This window comes from Mauremys mutica, chromosome 13 (assembly GCF_020497125.1).
Source record: "Mauremys mutica isolate MM-2020 ecotype Southern chromosome 13, ASM2049712v1, whole genome shotgun sequence".
Classification (NCBI taxonomy): Eukaryota; Metazoa; Chordata; order Testudines; family Geoemydidae; genus Mauremys; species Mauremys mutica.
The window spans coordinates 14,082,784-14,104,441 of NC_059084.1; the positions used below are offsets into that span (position 1 = coordinate 14,082,784).

General features: G+C 39.5%; 1 protein-coding gene across 1 annotated transcript in view; it reads right to left on the reverse strand.

The window, feature by feature from the left end:
* Positions 1 to 21,658, reverse strand: part of TSHZ2 (teashirt zinc finger homeobox 2) — a 257,907-nt gene that overhangs the window by 146,284 nt on the left and 89,965 nt on the right. The gene's annotated exons all lie outside the window — the stretch shown is intronic.

The following is a 21,658-nucleotide window of genomic DNA, read 5'->3' on the forward strand; positions in this document are numbered from 1 at the left end:
AACAAAACAAAGTAGGCTTCTAGTCCTCCTGGTTGCAGAGAAAAGATGGAAAACATGACCCAAGTGAATCCTAAAGGTTCAAAAAACAGAAAACAAGAAAAAAGAATCTTAGTGTTTAAAAGCTCATGATTTTGGAATTTCTGAACACTTTGAGTTGACCATACTGCCATTACCTTCATCCACGTTCCCTCTTTCCTACTGTTTGTTACACTTGTTGCAACATCTTATAAATTATATTTTAAGCTCCTGATTGCAGGAACAGTTTGTCTAGCACCAAGCAGAATGGGGCTCTGATCCTGATATGTTCGTTGGATGCTATTGGAAATATTAAAATAATAATAACAGCTAGCCATTTGCACATGTATTTACCAGATGTGTACATGGAACTACACCAATTCTCATTGTGGGGGTTTACCTGAGTAACGCATGAGTAGAAATTGAGTAAGGACTTGGGTTTAGGATTTGGTCACCTAATCATAAAAATACACACTTTAAACCCTTTGGGTTTGGGTTTTTTTCTCTTCTGTCTAGTGAAAGGTGTATCAGAGTGCATACAGGAATAAACATTTCTGATGAACTTTTTGGTGCTTATGGTAATGTAATTTCAGCAAAATATCAAATATACCCTCTTTTCTGTTCTTCATGGCACATATAGATTGCACATAGAGCTCAGAATCAATTAATTTAAAGTAATAATTTGTATAAACATTCCAACAAAATTTTAAAGGGTATTAAACACCCTGTTTTATAAACATAACACTTAATTTAGAAAAAAAAAACATTTAGGAGGTAATGCATTTAGTATAAGTGCACAACACATGAAAATAATAAATGAAATTTTCCCAGTTTAGAAAATGAATGTAATTAATTAACATTTAAATTACATTTTTAATTGCAATCATGCCCTCCCAGGGGACTCATAAGGGACCATAATTGCAATTAAAAGCATGTGGATTAGATAATAAAACAATGCACACTGTCTGAAATGTGCGATTTAAAATGGAAAGCAGACATTGTTATCGGCACATCTAACTTAATTGTAGCCATAAAGCAAATGTGCTGTACAAAATAAAATTCACATACGGGAACATTTAATTCTTGAATCTCTTAAAGGGGACACGCTTGAGAGCACATTTTATGACAGGTTCTGTTTGAAACAGCCCTTTAAGGCTTTAGAATTCAGGGTTGGTGCTTTAATGTTTTTGCATTAATAAAAGCATAGCTGAATGTGCCTATTAAAATACACAGATATATTTAAGTAAGGGATGAAACTGAGTGTCTAAAATTTAAGTTGCAGAAGGCATAATTATATCAGGGGCATATTTCTTTTTGTCCTGCATTGTTTTCAAACTCCATTTGTCAAGGGAGCGTTTAAGGGGACACTGGATTTCCAGTCTATGAACGAAACAGAAACAAGTATCTCTTAAATAGATATTTATCAGTCAGATGCAAATGTCTTGATCCTTTTGCTGTGGTCACCTCACAGGGCAGTGGACCCTCATCACAATACTGGCATTCCATTTCAAATTGGTGCTGCCCCACTGCTTTCTGATAAATACCAAGGGTTTCAGGTATTAGTGCCATGAATGTTCTCCCACCTCCATTTTATCACAACACAAAGAGAAGAAATAAGAGGTAACATAAAAGAGATTAAAACTTTGGAAGATGGAAAGGAGTTTAGATGTGCTATATGGCCACTATAAGTTAGACTAAGTCATGAGCTGTCCTGTTAGACTCACACTTCCCTTTATACCCATATGAGCCATTAGTACCCAAAGGGCAGATCCTCAGCTGGTGTAAATTGAAGTCAATGGAGCTAATGCAATTTACACCAGCTGAAGATCTACTCCAGGGGTAGGCAACCTATGGCACGCGTGCCGAAGGCGTCACGCAAGCTGATTTTCAGTGGCACTCTCACTGCCCGGGTCCTGGCCACCAGTCTGGGGGGCTATGCATTTTAATTTAATTTTAAACAAAGCTTCTTAAACATTTTAAAAACCTTATTTACTTTACATACAACAATAGTTTAGTTATATATTATAGACTTATAAAAAGAGACCTTCTAAAAACATTAAAATGTATTACTGGCACATGAAACCTTAAATCAGAGTGAATAAATGAAGACTCGGCACAGCACTTCTGAAAGGTTGCTGACCCCTGATCTACTCCCTTGCTGTTGTGGATGTGATAGCAAATCATTCAGGAGTGAAAGGATTAAAAAAAAATAAATCACCTTAGATTAGTAAGAAGGTGTATCCATTTTATTATATAGACAGAGAAAGAGAAAAGTTTTGCTGACTAAGGCAGGTGGGTGTCAGCACATTATAGAATTCTTCCACAGTGGTTGCATCTTTTTTACCATTTACGATTTGGACCATAAAGGACCATTTCTGCTCTCAACTAACCAAACGCAGAATCTGGCCCCATAGCTATACCTTATGACAAATGTTGATAAATACAGTGCATGTGTAGAGTGGAACCCATTTGGATGGAACTCTAATAGGACGAAACTCCATTTATACTGAAACGAATGGAAAGTCCTGAATTGTTTCAATGCACTGTGCAGCGCTAACTGAAGAGAACCACCACTTAGACAGAAGGTGTTTTGTGAAAATAATGACTTAATTATGGGTGAAATTCACCCTATAGGAAATTACTCACTAGGTCATCTGCATTACTTTAATCCCACTTAAGACCTTAACCTGAGAATTAAGTGCGGGGGTTTAAATGGAGTATGTATCCCCCAGTGCACTGAATCAAAGTTTACCCTATAAGAGAGTTCGTCTGTGTAGATAATCACAACACTACCGTTTTCCATTAAGATGCACTGAAATCATGCCGGGAATTAATGTGTAAGATCTCCAAGTTCTGTAGCTTTTCCCTTTAAAAAGGATTGAGAAACCTTGAAGTTCTTCCATGTAATCTTTCTTGCTAGCTTTGCCATAGTACTTGAACAGCACTATATATACAGTATAATAAATAGTGATTGGTTTTGAAGGCAATAGTGGTACAATATTTCTTAAGGGTTAGAAAAGTTACCAAGAGTGTGAAATAATGCTGAAAGCTGAATATCACAATTGGAAGTAACTTTTTAACCAGAGGGTAATATTTTACCCAACTATTGCTCAAGGAAACAGTTACCAATTGTTTTATAGAACAAAAAAAATCTAAAGGGGTGTGAAGCCTACATGGAGAGTTCTCTGAAATGGGATGTATGGGCTGCCTCAGCCATTTTGCATCGTATGCAGTGAAGAAAAATTGCCAGGATTTCAACTGTTGCCTCATGTTTCAGACTCTAGAGGAGCATAGTAGACTGGCACAAGACACCCAATCAGATCTGAGGAAAAACAGATGAGTGTAATTACTATTTGGTTTTACACACACACTGCTCACACACACATTGATTGCCCATAAAAACTCAATATTAACTTTACTAAATACACTGTGGCACCGGCCTGTACTATGCTATTGCAATCACTGTGGAACAACACTGAGTCTTGAATGGCAACTACCTTGTATGAGTATGTATCTGTTTTTTTGGTGGCTTTAAGGACTATATAATTATATTTCAAATTCAACCACCGCAGAAGTAGACTCCCTCACTTGGCCACTGGGATGGATTTGAGACACAAAGATCTTCCTAACTAGGCAGCTTTAGCTTTTGTTGATCACATTAGTTGTCCAGTTGGGCAGAGCACAGGTTTAACTGCATGCCAGAACTAGTATTCTTCCTGCCTAAGGCAAACCATTAACCAACTTAGTACACCACCGACATTCAAAACTGGGAAGTGTTGGGAAGTAAAGAAACCAGTAGATTGGCTGTGTTAGAGCCATGTTCAGATTAATTTGGACAGTCAGAAAATAGGGGCACCTGTCAGTTTCCAGGTAACACAAAGGATTTTCTTTTGAGCATCAATTTCTACCTCTGGGTGAAAAAAAAGAGAGCTCCTTTTCTTAAACCAAAAAATCAGACAAGGTGTAACTCATAAATCGCATTGTGCCATGTTACAATGGCTTACATTGGTTCATGTCTCGTCATATGACAATATAACATGACACCAAACTGCATGTACATTACATTGGAGATTTATAATACAAAGCCTCCTTTGCTCAGAAGTATTGTGAATTGCTTGTCTATGAGGAGCAGGACGTTTTTGAATCACACACGCATTCTATAAAATATGCACATCCAGTCTCCAACATGAGCATAAACTATTGGGATTGGAGAACCAGAACTTTTCATTCCAACAGGATTGCAGTAATGGAACTTTGTAACCTTGTGCTTTGATTTTGTTTTTTAATTAATTGCAGGAACATGGCAAATGCAAAACAGAAACTTAGGATAGAAGAGTGGGAGAAAAAAGTAAAGATAAAAGACAGAAGAAAATAATTTGTTAATTATTGATTAGACGGTTCATTTGCTCACACCTACATTACTGTGCTCCTGTTTTAACCCCCTGTGCTTGTTGCTCAGTTTTGACTTGGGCTACATCATTAGATGGTTTCCTTTTCTTTTGTCATTCCTCATTAATTTCATCAGCTTTTTAAAAAAAATTCAGGGTAGAAATTATTACATATATCATGATGACTTCCGGGCATTCTCATGAGATGTGCCTTTTCTGAATCAAAGGTGTGGTAAATAATACCGCAAGCACAACAATTGCGGTAGCTGTGCAGTCAGTACATGGCAATGGTAATAGTGTTCATCTCTGAGTACTGTACTTAAAGGATCTTGGCTGTCTCAAGGTCCTAGTCTCATGAAGGGTTTATGGCCCTCATTTCCCGATCAGTTTACTAGGAGTTCAGAAGCTTGTTTACAATATTATGGAGTAAATTTCCTCCCATTGTCAGACTTCCCCACATAATCAGTGAGGATCGACCCTTAGGCCTTCTCCATGAAAAGCAGGAGCCTGTAATTCTAAAATGTATATTAAAGAAAGAATACTCTAGTCTTTTTTTAATATAGGATAATTGTGCACCATTAAAGGTAACTAATGTATATTATGGCACCTTCTTTTAGAGTATCACTCGTAAAACACAATGATCATGGCATACATATTTTGAATCCAGGGACCACTCATGACAAATATTCCAAAGACTGGTTATTTCACTTGAAACTGGCTTTTCTTTTGTGTGTGTGTCGGGGGGGAGGAGGGTGGAATGGGTAGGGGGAGAAAGGAGGGGAGAATAACTGGCACTCATATGAAAAGGAACATTTTAGCTGTTACATGCTGGGCCTTACTTTATTTATTTAATTCAAGCTTCCTAAGTGAAGAACGTTTGTGTCTCCTCTTTCAGCTTTGAAGCCTCTTGGAGATTTACTGTGACACATCTAAACACGTGATAGTTTGCTCACCATGAAACCCCTAATTCCCAGGATAGCATTTATTTTGGAGACAAAAAATGCAAGGCAGACAGGATTTATAGAGATGTAGAATAATTCCCTTCTGACACAGGGAAGGTAGGTCTTATGCACTTAGCACTTATATAATTTTTTTTTTTAAACTCTGAAACCTAATCCCATTCTGGAGCGGGTGATCTCATCTCTAAGATCAGTGAAACTGTAGCATAGTTCTATTAAAGATAAAAAGGGAGGAAACTGTCCCATATCTTAACATACAGAAAGAATAATAATAAAAAATGCTTTTCTTTGATCCCTTCGCCAAATAAAGTACCATTCCAGCATTTGACATATGACTTCAGTGACCCAGAGATATGCCTACTGTACAGTACCTTTACTTTCTTCCAGCAGAGCCAAACTAGTAACAGAACTCCATCATTTACACTTAGTTTCTGTTAAACCATTTTTCACATTTAGTTCCCAATAGAACTTGTCTGTTTCCTACAGGTGATTTATTATGTAGTTTCTAAGCAAAACACTTTTATCTGAAAGTATAGGTCAGACAAAGGAATAATGTAATCAAAGAGACACTTTCAGAAACATTATAAATACTGTACTATATACAGCAGAAGTCCTGCGCTGTCAGAAATGACTAGCTGTTCGCCAAGGTGGAAGTTCATTGTCTTTAGGAAGAGCAAGAATTGCAGTTAAACTAGGAAAGGAAAAATTCCTCTGACTCCTCTCCCCGCCCAGCAGCACATATCTTATTTGAAAAACATTCGGGTCCCAAGAGACTCTATTAGGGAAGTTGTTTTTAATGTCTTGCTCCTAGAGTTTGATTTCATTTTACCAAGTGATGGTTAAGAATTACTCTGTAGTAGGGAGCTGTATCAGGGGCAAATCACCCTCCACTGTTCATTTCCAAAGGTGTCACCATATCTATCCATGGACCTTATATGGCCCCAATCCCTTTACCAATCTGAGTACTGCATAGTCTTTAACGTATTTAGCCTCACAACATCACTGTGAGGCAGAGAATTCCTATTAGCCCCATTTTTCCATATAGGGAACTGAGGCACAGAGAGACTAAGTAACTTGCACAAGGTCGTATAGGAAGTCTGTCTCCCAAAGGTTCTAGGGCTCTAACCACTAGAGCAGTGGTTCCCAGTACGTCCCTCGGCCCGCGCCGCTTCCAGCAGCTCCCATTGGCCTGGAGCAGTGAACAGCGGCCACTAGGAACTGTGATCGGCTGGACCTACAGATGCGGCAGGTAAACAAACCGGCCCGGCCCGCCAGGGGTTTTCCCTGCACAAGCGGCGGAACAAGTTTGGGAACTACTGCTCTAAACTCTGGGTTAAGTGGTGAATGTGGCAAAGACTTCAGATGTGTCTTTACTCACCTAAGCAGTGCCTCACTGGCTCCACTGCTATTTATACCCAGGCTAGCGGAGCTAGTCATGTATGTAAAAAGTGTGCAGTGTAGACGTACTTTTAGTGGAATATCAAAGCCAGAGGAGTAGTTGGCACCAAGGAGAGCCAGGTAGAGTCAAAGAACAAGATCGATAAGTCCAGTGGTGGGGAAGGGGAATTATCTGGTTGGTTTGAGAAGAAAGGAGAAGAGGGATGAAGTGAAGGGGAGAGAATAGGAAGACTCAAACTGTTTGGGCAAGTTTGGAGCAGCCTCCAAATTTCAGAGCTTCTCTCCAGGTCAAACAAAACTTCAAGGGCTTTGAGATTCACCCATTTCTAGTCAAATTCTCCTTACAGGGCTATTTTGCTATGCTGTAAATCAACAGAGGAGACAATAGTGACAGCTCAGCAACATCGTTCCTGGTACAACCAGTAAGACTGACCTCTCCACCTTGAGAAGTCATCTCAAAATAGGGAGGAGCATGAGGTTCTTTTCAGAAAGAAACAATGTTATATCTTTAATCTTGCATAGGATGCCTAGATATTATGGGGAGGAGTGTATTAGAAATGCAGATGGGCAGACCCTGGCCTGTACTTCCAGTCAGTATGGAGCCATGACAGAAGAAAAGGAGAGAGGCCACTGCATGGAACAGTGGAAGAATATGTGATAGAAAAGAGACTTCATTGTGGAATGAAGGTGGAGGTTTGTCCTTAGAATTATGTATGGGGAAGGGGGCTGGGAAGGAATGGGGGAAATGCAAAATATTTCAAAGAGTCAGCCAGGATACACATCGAAAAATGAGTGAAATTCAGAAGTGCTAAAGAAATGGCAAGACAACAAAAACAAAACCATTCAATACTTTGTGACCTTTCCCACTATTTTCCAACTTGCAACATCAGACCACAAATAAAAAAAATACCTGACTTCTTGCCTGAAAACTTTATTAGAGGCAGTGAATTTAGAAAAAAAATAAAAATAGAAAAGTACTGTTTGGACCAGATGCAGCACGAAGAATGACCCCCTTAAACTGGAGACAAGTTAGATATTTGAAAAGAACCAATTTATCTCATTCTTTTACATACTCACTTATATTTATTTATATGGATGCATCTTTCAGTTGCTTATTTTATTTTTTACTGTGTAGTAGGTGTTAATGATCATATACAGTCATGAAATTTAAAATAGAACCCTGCGTTTCACTTGAACACCAGAATGCCGTACACACAGGATGCAATATATATAAATAACAAAGACCTTGAATAATCACATACTCTATATCCTCTCTTACAGGAACATAAAAGCAAACCCTAACCTAAGACAAAACTTAATTCAAATATGATATGAAATAAAACCCACAATGCTACAGCTGAATTTGAACTATTCAGCCTTTATCAAACATATTGGAAAGCGTGCAAGATGACAGGGAAAATCTTTGCATATAAATTATAGCTATGAAAGGATTTGCTACTACAAGCAAGTGTATAGATGAAACTTCCAAAAGCCTTATATAAAGTATAAGATACTGTAAATAATCATTTACATTTGAATAGCACTTTCCATTCTGAGGATCTCAGACCATTTTGCTAACCATGGGTGACATTTACTCATGTGTAGATGGCTGCACAAAGCCCTCAGCACTACTTACACATGACAGTGTGAGAGAGACAAGAAGAGAGAGGTCTCTGATACCTGTGTGCCCTGTAGGGGTGCTCCTCACCAGACACATATAGGATGGAGTGGGTGGGGCCATAGGTATCAGGGTGAGAGAGAATCCACATTTACGAGAGATGGCTGGAAACCAATATATCAACAGTGCATAAGGACTGCACGCACTGGCAATAGCAGCTCTAGAGTATCTGCACTGCAGGCTAAGACCTGACCCCACATTTTGTGTGTGTGAATTCTATCCTCCACTTCAATCCATGCACAATTCCCTGTACAAATTCCAATTACTGGGGCTTTAGGTGTGATTTTCACCATTATGGTCTAAACCCTCAGTTCCGATTCAGTCTTTACTCAAGCAAAACTCCCACTAACTTGACTATAACTAATATCCATCCATTTCTGGGGTGAGAGCACCAGCCAACTGGCTCACAGATTGCTGCACAACAGCAAGAGCAGGAAAAGTTGGGGTGAGGACACTAGTGGGAAACCCTGCTTTGCGATCTAGATCTATGTCACAGCAGCATTTGGAGCTGTTTGTTCTTAAACCTGGAGAAGTACCAGAAAACTGCCAAATAGAATACTAAATAATAATACTTTGCACTTAAACAGTGGCTTTCATCTGAGGCTTTTAACCTGCTTTCCAAAGATAAGCAAGCTAAGTATTATCCTCATTTTAACAGTGGGGAAATAAGACAAAGGGAAGTTGAGTTACTCACTGACAGTCACACAGCAGGTCAAACACAGAGTTAGGAACAGAACCCAGGTCTCCTGACTCCCAATCCTGGGTTCTAACAACTCTACATGGTCCCTCTCTGAAAGTGCCAATCCTCACCTAATATTGATCAATGTAGATAATACATTATTTTTGAAACTTCTAGGAGATAGGTTGATAGAAACACTCCCTGATCCTGTCCATCTCAGTCGAGGGAGTTTTATTAAAAGCAGGCTGTGTTATTAAATGCAATGAACATAAATGTGGGAAAATAGTAATGCCTTTTATAGCAGGATACCAAAAAAGGTTAACATCATCAGGTCTGAGATCCAATATAAGAAAAACCCATATAGATTATAAGATTACACCTTCACAATAGCTGGCAAGTTCTGCAACTGGGCCAAACTCCACGGTAGTAAGGCTCAGTATGGGGAGGGGGATGATGCAAACTCCACTACACTAGCATGCACATGCACACACTGCCACAGGTATTTTGCCATATAAGCAATTACTCCAACATCAATAAGAGAGTCTAAAGTTTTATATGGCCATTGGAACGATACCAAAATTGTCACTTGATCAATTTTATATCAGACTCAATAAAGGAGGATTTTATTTTCCAAATAATAAAGTTTACAATGATTACTTTGCCTTTAAACATATTTTGAAATGTGTTAGGGTGAAGGATAAAGAAACAGTAGTTTGGGACAAAACTGAATAGAAATGTCTTAAATTAATCACTCTTTCGTAAGTTTAATACAGCATAATGCCTCCTTCCTACCTGTCCCCCCATCCTGAGTTACATAACCATCATTAAGCACACAGGAAACTCAAGGGCAATCTAGCTGACTGATTTAAATTTAATGTGTTTATGGTCCCAAAACCAACCAAGGAACAACTCAGCTCCACAAATAAAGAACAAGAGAACTGTAGAGTTAGAATGGACAAAGAAACCATTAGTAAAAATAAATTAGGTATTTCAAAATGGAGTATTAGTACTCTCTATCTTGCCCCTGGGAATATATCGTAACATGGGCAGTATTAGCAGTCGTCCTTCCTATATACCTAAACATCAGTACAAGGACCTATTCCATGCTCTAGTTCCCATTACACAAATTAAAATTTAGAGCAGGGCAATTATTTTTTTTGGCTAATAGATCATTTGATGAAAATTGCAGGTTTGGGTCAATTGATACTGTTCATGAATTCAGGTTGAAATCGATGAATAGTTTCACCCCAAAAATCCGGGAGAAAGTTTTCTGAAAAAGTCAGAACATTTCTTTTTGACTTTTTGTTTCAAAACATTTAATATTGAAATTTAACTAGATTTAATTTTAAAAAACCCCAAAGGGTAGAAATCACTCAAAATGTTTCATACTGTATCAAACAGAATGTTTCATTCAATCCAAACCTAAAATTTTTGGCAATTTTTCGGTTCAAACCCTGGAACATAAAAAAGCCAATTATTTGTCCAGTTCTAATTAAAATTCAACCATATCAATGCAGATAGTACAATCAGCTCCAAGCAAAATATGGAAGTCTTCTTAACTCTACATATTTCCTCAAAGTCTTGAACCAACAAACATGCTTTACAGTGTGTCAGTGCGCTCTGTCAGACCAACAAAGGAATAACTCCAGAACTGAGTGCCTCCACTGGGAATATCCTGCTCCCTGGATTCATGGCATACAAATCTGGGGGCTGTTAGCTCAGGTTATCCATCTTCTCTACAGAGATTAAACAGAAGAAGGAAGGCACTCTCTTAGATACCCGAGATACAAACCACACAGGGTTCTATTACATGGAAGCCAGCACCTTGAATTTCACTGGGAAATGAATTGGAAGCCAGTGTACCACTAGAAGCACAAATTTAATCTGCTCCCTATGTGAAACGCCACAGAGTAAGAGATTAGAGACAATCTATTCCAGGGGTTATAAAATGGGAAGAGGTGTATTAATTCACATGGTCCGGAAGATTTTGGTAAGAGGTTATTCTCTGAGTCACTGATTCTTGCGTCCTTTTAGAAGTGAGTACAATTGAAAACACAACTAAAGCTGGGATGTCATTTGCTTTGGGGCAAGAGGGTCAGTTGCCCTCTTGACCTTAGTTTGCCCCCACACTTTTAATTGATCTGTAGATTCCATTATATCTTCTATTCCCTCTGTCCTCCAACATTTGCAGGATATAATATAATGTTCTATATGCGGATGCAACTTTGCCTCCCACTCCGAATTTTTCTGAAATGATGCCCCTGCAGCCAAGCTGAAAATGTGATTTGTTAATAGTTAAGAAGGTAATAGAATGGAAATTGTTTAAAGTGACCATTCAAAAAAGGACAAAAATTAGTCATCTGAGGAGGTGCTGCTCTCTTAGGCCAGATTGTGAACCCCTTACTAGCTGCGGTCAGCCACCATGCACAGGAATAGTTCCATTCATTTCAAGGCAACTACTTGTGTGTGTAACTGCTCCCCAGTTTGAGTACAGGGTTCGCAATTTGATACTTAATAGAACACAGCTGTACTCGTTTGTACCTGGGTGCACTATCTTAAATCAAGAGCTTGCATAATAAGGATTTTCTCTTCAAATGGTTTCATTGCGGTACTGAACTGGAAACCTCTTATGCTGAAATAGATTGGGCCAGATCATCTGCTGGTGCTCCATTCTTTGAACTTTTACCACTGGTCTTAGGTTACTGTGGGGGAGCTGTCTAGCCTAGAAAAGATATGCAGGATATTTGATCACTGTTCCCAGAAATATATATAAAATATTTACAGAATTATACAAACATCCTATTCTCATTAACGTCTCTGCAGCACTTCTGCGGAGCCATTCCAAATATAGCTGTATAGCATAAGCTGTGGAAGAAAAAAATGTCAGTACATTCACAACATTGTCATTTCATCTCTGGAGATAAACCTATGTATCAATGGAATCCTCCCCACTTTAGATAATTTTCCTTTAGCTGAGAGAAATTAAATTTAAGTAACAACCCAAGCCAAAATGCTATCACACTTTACAGCATTCCTGAAGATGTGGAAATTCCTCCTAATTCTGAAGGAAGGAGACTTTGAAAAATGCCTTACTACACCAATGAAAGAAAATTCAGATGGAATCACGGCAGTCATTCAATTCCTGATCAAAACATAGGGAAACAGAGCATGCAGGGTTTAGCTCCTGCAGCAGACTTGGATTCAACTAATTATATTAAAGCCACTGAGAGCATTGGCTGAGTACGGACAATAGTGCCTCAAACCTAGGTTGTGGTGAAATGGGCTGCTACTTAACCAAGTTTCACTATTATAACCATTTGGCCAACTGTTCCCAAAGGCAAAATGGTCTCTCTGTGAATAGCTATTGCCTTTTCAAAACAAATTCACACAGGCAGTAATTTAGCTTCTCTCCCTCACCCCCCCCCCCAAATGAAAGTCTTGGAAACAAACCTAACGGCAAAGAACCTAAAATGTGATGTTTGCCTATTGCCACCTGTTGTTTCCCCTGAGATGTGTATATCTATGACATGTCATCAGTTTTCCCTATCTTCCAGTGGACCCGTAGGAAATGTTTTCCAGGTAAGCTTTCAAACAAAGACAAACTAAAGTGCTATACCAGTAATATAGGTGTAGTCTGCTGAAAATGACAGGGACAGCTCTTGTCACCCCACTGAAAGAAGTGTCAACAGAACCATATACAAGACTTTGAGGCCTGATTTTATATTCTGCTACTTTCACATACCTGCTGGAAACAGGAATATCATTTTGCACCAGGGATATGACATTTCAACCAGTTTGACCCAATCTGCTTCACCAAGGAAAACACATATAGCTATGGTCCAGCATTTCAAAAAGGAAATGTCAGACAGAAATAATTTATCTTAACCTAGTGCACAATGTCTTAGTGTCTGCTGCATCAAAAACAAATACTATTTAATTTCGAGTGCCAGAAAAGAAAGAAGTTCAATTTGGTGGTGGTAGTGAAGATGCTGTGATGCATGTGACATATTGTTAAGACATAGATAAACTCATAAGAAAACATAACAATTGTATCATCCAACTGAATTGTGTTACCATCTATTTATACTTATAGTCAGTGTACATTACAGCATTAGGGCTATATCCCATTGCCATTTTGATCACATGCAAAATTCCCATGCAGGTCAAAGGAAATTCTGCCTGAAGGATAATGGTGAAATATGACTTTCTCTCTCTCTCTCTCTCTCTCTCTCTCTAATTTCTATTAATTAAACAGTTATGTCTAAGGCAGAACAGGTACGATAACCATAGCAATAATATTATTTGTATAATAGTAGCACCTGTATTACAGTAACACCCTAGCCAAGATAAAGGCTCCATTGTGCTAGGAGCTGTACATACATAATAAGAGACAGCCCCTGCCTTGAAGAGCTCAGAATCTAAACAGAAAAGACAGGCAAAGAGTGGTAGAAAGTAAGTATCACTACTCCCATCTTATAAACAGGGAACTGAAACACAAAAATGCTAGATGACTTGGGCAAGGTCACACACGGAGGCTGCAGCACCATTGTGAACTGAACCAACATCTCCTGAGAGCCCAGCCAAAGCCTTAACCACAAGCCCAGTCCTTCCTCTTACTGCAGAGTCACATGTCTTTCACTTTACCCAGGTGTGCAGAGGGGGGGTGAAGGGCGTAAAGAGCTTTCCTTCACTCCCTTGCATACCCCACTCAAGAGCCAGGGCCAGTCCCCATGGTTGCACTCATACATAGGGGTTGTTTTCCGTGCACCTTTAGGGACAAACGTCATCCCACAGGGAGCAGGCAGGAGACCATTCCCCACCTGCTACCTCTGCACCAGTAGGTTTCACACCATCAGTTACTCAGGGCAATGACTAAAAGTCACACTGAAGCCCGTAATTAGTCATGCAGTGAGTTAGATTTGTGCATTCAAGTAGGGCTTGGCTTTGTAACTCATTGGGCCCAGGCCTGGAGTTCATTACAGTCAGGTTTTCAATAGGGCTTCTCACATGAGTAAGGCCTACTGGCATGAGTTTTTCCAGGACAAAACCCTTGATTTATGAGTCTGAACACTACTTTTCTTTAAAGAACTGGGGCCAGTTTCTGTGCTGACTTATACCTCATGCAATCCCACTGACTTCAATAGGTTTGTATAGCTTATTATAAATCTGGCCAGGCTTTAGCTCCTGTAGAAAGTAAATTCAGAGTGGCACGCACAGTATAACCATGTGTAACTCAAGTAGATCACTTGATTCTCCAATAATGTGAGTGAACTGTGGTGTTTAAACAGCTAAAAACAACAGAGAAAATAATCTGTTTTCTTCCACCTCATCCCCCCCTTTTTTTTCTGTTATAAACTTTGTTTTATATCCTCCAACTGATGCTGTCTGAGGTCAGTGCTGCTTAGCTGTTAAACTAGGGAGACTACTTTTTATAATGACCATGTAGTCTTTTATTTTTGGTTTTATATACCTCAAGTAGGAGGACAGTTTGCTGTAATAAGCAGTGAAAGAAGCCTCTTTTACCACAAGGGGAAAAAAGGTTCAGTTCAAATCCTCAAACTGAAACCAACTGGAAGGTGCTGAAATGAAGATATGATTGTACTTTTTTTCTGAATGTCCTTATGCAAACAGGACGTTGTAAATGTCTCCCTTTGAAAGAAAGTGCCTTGTATCAGGTCTTAGTTCTGCCCTTTGATTTATTAGGAGCTTCAGCGGCAGACCAAATAGGTTTTCCTGTCTCTGCTAGCTCCTACTCCACTCTTAAGTCACTGTGCTTGAAGACATGCTCTTAAAGTACAAACTCCGTTACAGTGCCCTAAATAATACGTGACGCAAATAAGTGCTGTTAAAGGAGTTTCCTGTTTTGGTTTCCTCGTTGGCACTCCAAGCTGAGCTGAAATCTCTAAAGGGCTTAGTTAGCATGCACATATTGAAACGGAACCAAAAAAAGATTCCTGCATTTGTAGTACTGTAGCTTTAAATGCCCCTGGCAGAAACTTCGTTCCTTTCTCTCTCTCTCTCTCTCTTTTTTTTTTTAAATGTTTCTTCTTTCTCTCAGCCTGTCATTGACAGTAAGTGCAATCACATTACACACAGCTTTCTTTGGAAAGCCCCCTTTTTAATGATCTGGCAGCCTGTAGACACTGACTGCTTCCAGAAAAAATTTCAATCCCTCTTCCCACAGCTTCCGCAAGCTCCAATGATAAATGACACCTGTCATTCTGTCACAGACAAATGGCACAGATGGGAACGTTAGTGATAGATGGCTCACCAGAACAGGAAATCAAGTTTGTTGGGGCGTTTTTCAACCAAAAAGAGCTGACCGGGACATTGTCATGAGCCTGCTCCAGAGGCCTGGCCTAAAAGGAGAGAATGAGCAAGGAACAGAGGAACTAGCAGTTTTTGAAAGATAAGCTAGCGTTGAAAGAGCAAGAAATTGTCTTCCCTCTAATTCAAAGGCCGTTCATTTTATTTTCAGTTTTCTGAGAGATGGGTCAGAACCAATATGCTGGCTCTAAGCACAACTGACCAGTGAGGAGTTTGGTTGTAAACTGGAGCTTTTCAGGCCTTATTCTAGTTTATTTTAATACATGTATCATTCAAGTCTTCACTCGTAACTTTTTTTTTTTAAGGCAAATCCTTTTAGGTGCCAGTTTCTCCCTCCATTTATGCTTTCTTTGCAAAAAACCTAATTCAAACAGCCTTGCCAAAGGGCTCTCAGCCATAATCCCCAACTGATAGTAGAAATGAATACCTCCTACTGATTAAGTCATACAGCCTCTTTTTTTTTAAATGAGGGCAACCAACAGGCTCAAAGCTCTAGTAAATAACTCGGATTTTGGTCCAAATGAACTTCTTGTTTTGTGTTTCCCCTTCTTGACAAGTAATGTCAATGTAGCTGAGGTCTAAAACCCTGTAGGAGCAAAGTAGTAGAGTAACTGGAGAGGTAAAGGGACTCTAACTGGCTACTACACAATCAGAGGGAACTCTTGAAATCGTTGTATAGGCAGAACTCCCAATGACTTCAGTTGGAGCTTGGAATCAGTGAGGATTGCAAGATTTTACCAGTAGGATACTGAGGCAGAATGATAGTGAAAAGACTGGGTAAGTGTCACATTTTCAACAGTTCTTATTAACACCACAGGGAGGTGTGAATCCAAAATACGGGCCTGCGCTCTACAGCCACGGATGGAGACTCCCCTTGAGTGTGGACTTGAAAAAGCTTTTGATGGACTTTGTTAGAGAACAAAAACAATGCAAGTGTCCTTAGGAAAAGGAGGTGAAGTACTTCTGCTACCTCTACTCACACTGAGTGGTATTTATCAATAAAATCATCTCTTATGACTGTATTCTACTCCATGGAGTAAGGGTGGCAAAATTAAGCCCAAAGAAAGCATCAGTCTTGGCAGTGCTGGACACTTAGGGTATGTATAGCCAGTATTTTGGAGTAAGCCTCCCACCACGGGTCAACCAGAGCTCCAGACTGAACCGCAACTTCAGAGCACTGTCTATACAGCTATATTTCCAGCATTTGAGCAACCCTCCCTAGTTCAAGTCCCTCAACCCTGGCTGGGAGGCAAACTCCGAAATGCTGTGTAGACATATCCTTAGGGGTTTAGGGTATTGCACAAAGATTCAGTATACGTGTCCTGATAAGATTAATGTAAATCATGTGATGAAGTCTGCACATGATGCACAGAAAATGTATCCCTTGGGGCTAGATTTTCAAAAGCAGTTGGGCAATAATGGTTGCCTTGCCTGAACATTTATTGAATTTCACGTGTAAACTTGGGTGCACAGAAACTTAATCAGACGCCCAAGGAGATGTAAAATACAGCTAGATATGCAGGCAACCTTAACAAAGAAGTTACATGCACATTTTAGATGCTGCTTATTTGCAGAAGTAGCCCAAGGAGAGCTCATGAGTAAATTTTTAGATTTTCCAACATAGTCTATCCTACAGTAACTGTTCAAGAGCTGATGCTGTATGTTATGCCAAAGTGATGAGACATCTATAATGGACTGAAAGAATGTTAAACCAAGAGTCGAGAGGATTCTGAGACATACATACTCTAGGCATAAATATGAAGGCTTTCACCATCAGTTGTAGCCCACATAGATGAGAGGAAATTTTTGGTGCAAGGACAGATGTTTGTCCTTGTATAAAGTAAGAATGGGACACTTATGGAAGGACAAAAATACAGAAACCAGTAGAGGATGGACACACAGGGTATATGCACTCGTAATGGCAGCACAATGTCAGACACAAACATCAACTTGTGTTACAAATATGGGAGAAAAAAGGATCACATTGAACAGTAAAGGTGGACGAGGTTATGAAGTGAACCTATTTGGTCAGTAGATACACATGCTATTCTAAACATGATAAATGACCAGACAGCAAGTGTGAAAAATCGGGATGGGGTGGGGGGTAATAGGAGCCCATTTAAGAAAAAGACCCCAAAATCGGGACTGTCCCTATAAAATCAAGACATCTGGTCACCCTAAATGAGGGGAAGAGTATATGCCAAGGTTGCTTGAGTATCAACGAGCCACTGTCAAATGTAAATAAAGATCAAGCTCTTTCTCTGCTGGAAAATATGTTTTTTCTATCTCTGAACTCTCTGTCATGACACATGGAGAAGAAACATAAGCCCACATCCAGAAGCTGAGATGGTGGAGAAAGCAACATGGGCCTACACATTTGCACGTGCAAGCTTGTGTCTACAGAGTGCAGATCTGAACTCATAAAGAAGTGCTAACCATGTCACAGAACCTTTAAACAGTCTAACAGCTTTGGGCACATACGTGTTAGCATTTGCATTGTGAGACCCACTAGGGCAGGGGTTCTCAAACTGGGGGTCGTGACCCCTCAGGGGGTCATGAGGTTATTATGTGGGGGTCGCGAGCTGTCAGCCTCTACCCCCAAACCTTCTTTTGCCTGCAGCATTTATAACTATTAAATATAAAAAACATGTTTTTAATATATAAGGGGGGGGTCACACTCGGAGGCTTGCTGTGTGAAAGGGGCCATCAATAAAAAAGTTTGAGAACCACTGTACTAGGGGTTTCACCTACAAATGATATGCATGTCTGTGCATGCACAAGTTTAAGACAGGCGGTATGCCAGCTAAAAATATACCCCAATATTACTGTATTTCCCTTTTAAACAGGGATGAGCCTGAACTGAAACCACAGACCTGAATAATACTGAGCTCTGAGAAAATTAAAATCCAGATCTAGGGCCAAACTTCTCTGCACAAGCCCATCTCTATTGTTTATATTTAAATATTACCACATGATGTTCTCTGCACATTAAAGTTCAGGAGAAAAACATTACTCCAGAATGAAACTTGGACTTCAAACTGAATTTGAGCACCTGGGGCAAAGTCTCTTTTCTTATTCTATTTCCTGAGCATACAGCTGAGTCTGACTTTCTGGCTTTTACAGTCAGTGCTCAGTTTGAAACAGATGCAGTGTTTCACCAAGAAGGTTAACTTGCAACTAGAGTTTCCGTTGCTATCTTTCTCCAAAAGAGGAAAAAATTAAAATATCCCCCAGGAGGAAAAATAACTTCACTGTGAATTTAATAAAGCTCCTTTTGAAAGCTCTAAAGCATAGCACAAAAACATACTAATAAGAAACAAAGCAGTGTACATTAAGAAAAAGAGTAATTAGAGAAAAACTGGGTAAACGAATCTGATGTCAATGGAGCTACATGGAGGATGAATTTGGCCAACTATGTTTTAAGTGTTGATCAGAATTGTGGATCTGGCAAGAAAGAACTACACCCCAATGGAGCAAACGCCTAAAACTGACAAATGTGACATGTGCACATACTAAGGACAAACTAAATATTGAATGGAGGTTCTGAGTAGGCATAGAGACTATAAGGAAACCAAGTAGCACAGGCGAAATGGTTATGTGGAGTGAAGGTTTCTTGGAATCTTAAAACAGAATATGAAACAAAACCTGAGAGCTATTGAAAGCTGTTGGGGAGATTTGCAAGGACACATGGGGGGATTTAAGTGGCCAAATTCTATTGACTTTCAGTGGCAATTAGGTCGCTAACTGCTCTTTGTAACTTTGAGAATCTCAAGTAATGGAGTCACTTGAGAAAAAAAAAAAAACAAGAACAAATGGAACAAGCAGCAAGGCATAATTTGGATACGTCTTGTAGATGCTGACACCCAGGCCAAGGGGCTATCGCAGCAGTGCAACTGGGAAAGAACCAGGGCCTGCACCGGAAGTGTATTTGTGACATTTATCAAATAGATTTTGGAGCTGTTTTGTAAATGAAATTGACAAGTCTTGACTAATGAATCATGAGTAGAGATTACCCAATATGTAGCTGATCTGATATACCTGCTTCTACCTGTGTGTTCTGGAACACTGTGTTCTTTCCTCAGATCATTCTTTTGGCAAATCAGCATTTGAGATAACAGCTGAATACAAATTCCTTAGGGAACAACCCTGCTCCAGTTCAATCCAATAGGGATTTTACCACTGAATGCAGCTGGGAGCAGGAACAGGCTTTTAATGAACAGACTTCTTTTTTATCAGAATTTTTCAAAATATTCATCTCTTCCTTACATCCCTTATAGTGTGCTGGGATGATCACTAAGGTATCCTTGTAGGCATCCTCCACCCCGCCAGTGTATGACACGAGCCATCAAAACAGAGTGACATATAACCCAAAGGTAGAACCCCTGTTTGCTCCACCCATTATTCCTCTCCACTAGTTTTTTTCCTGTTTGTCCCCGCCTTTGCTTGCAAACCTCGCAACTGCTGTGGAATGTGATGAGGGCAGCTCCCAGTCTCATCAGGTTGAAGCAGCAGGGGATTTAAAGCTCCTCTCTATGCTTGTCAGTGCCAGAGTGGATGTGACCTGTGCATGATTATGGCACCAGACACACACAGAAGGCATGGAAAACTTGAGCACTTCTCTCCCTTCCCAGCTGACAAGCCCTTTCTTCTCTCCTCTTCTTCCAGTCTCTCTGAGGGCTCCTCTACACACAGCAGTCACACTGGTTTAAGTTTGAGGCTCACTTTCCACAATCTATGTTCAAAGTTCCCATTTTCTTATGATGGGTATATTCAGCCTTTAGTCAATGTCTGCTCCTCCCTGCAGCATGCACTGAAGTTTAGCAAAGCGACTAACAAATACCTTTAAAAGTGATTCCTCCCTCCCTTAATGCCCAATCCATGTTTCCTTCTGTGCACTGCACCCTTTCACCAAGGCCTTCACCTTCAGTATCATTTTAGGCCCATCTTAATCATGAGATGAAGAAACAAATTGTTCTGAGATTTGCATTCTATTTGAGAAGCTTTCTTGGCTCCCATTCATGAAAGCCTAGTGATTTGGGTGGCTGTTATGTTTCTTTCGTGTTTGCAAATTACCATGATCCTACTGAGCCCATTCATACTTAAGTGAGTTCCTCAGGTGAAGGTCAGTCAATAATGATTGTGAGCTATGAGAGTATCTCTGGCTTGGGCATTTACTGAAACTCTGATCTGATATTGCTAAATGTTTCTATTCAAGATTTTAGTGGACTTTTAATTCTTCTAAAGATCTTACAATACTGTATAGGAAATTAGTTATTTACACTTGTAGAAGTGACAGTCATTTCTACAATTCAGTTACTATTTACATATATGAAGTCCACCATATGTAACAGCTAAATAAAATGGACTGGATAGCAAATATCCGATCAAAAATATTTTGCAAGTATTTAAAGAATTGTGTTTTGTCAGCACAGGATGCAACAGAAGTAACATGATGTGATGTGACATAACTCCACCAATGTAATATGAGATGACATTACCAAGTACAAACAAAACAAACAAAAAACCCTTTATTTTTATCTGAGATGCTCATTATCCTCCAGTGTCTGATCTGTACCTTTTATGATGGACTTAAGTGGAGTGAATACTGTTACAATTTGGCTGATGTCATGGGTTTAATGGCTATCTGAATTAGTCTAATCCTCCAGCAATCTACTAAACCTTTAATCTTTAAATTTCTCTCTCTTAAACAAAAATATTCAGAGGTATTCTACAGTAATATCACAGAATGCTAGGCATACCTCGAAGAGCTGCAGCATTTTGGAGCATTACTGTAGAATTCTGTAGTGGCTCTCTGAGCTAAGCGGTGAAAACATTATCTAAATATTGTAGTAAATTATATTCTGTAGTATATTATATTGACATAAGGGTTGTGAGATCATGAGCAGGAAGGAATAAAGTTGAAAAGTATGAGCCAGAAAATCCTTATTCCTGTGAGTAGTCTGTAGTAAGTAGATAGATGACTGATGACTACTCATACAAATAACGATTTGCAGGATCGAGCCCTATCTCTCATTAGAGACAAAATGCACTGATACTTGCAGCTGTTCTAGCACCATTAAAATGCTGATGATTATACAAAAAATAGAGAGAACCATGTAAAGACACAGACATTTGTGTAATGAGCTGAGGTTTCCATGAGGACTGCTTTCCATTGGGAAATCAGACTGTGACTAGACACCAAGAAACTTAACAG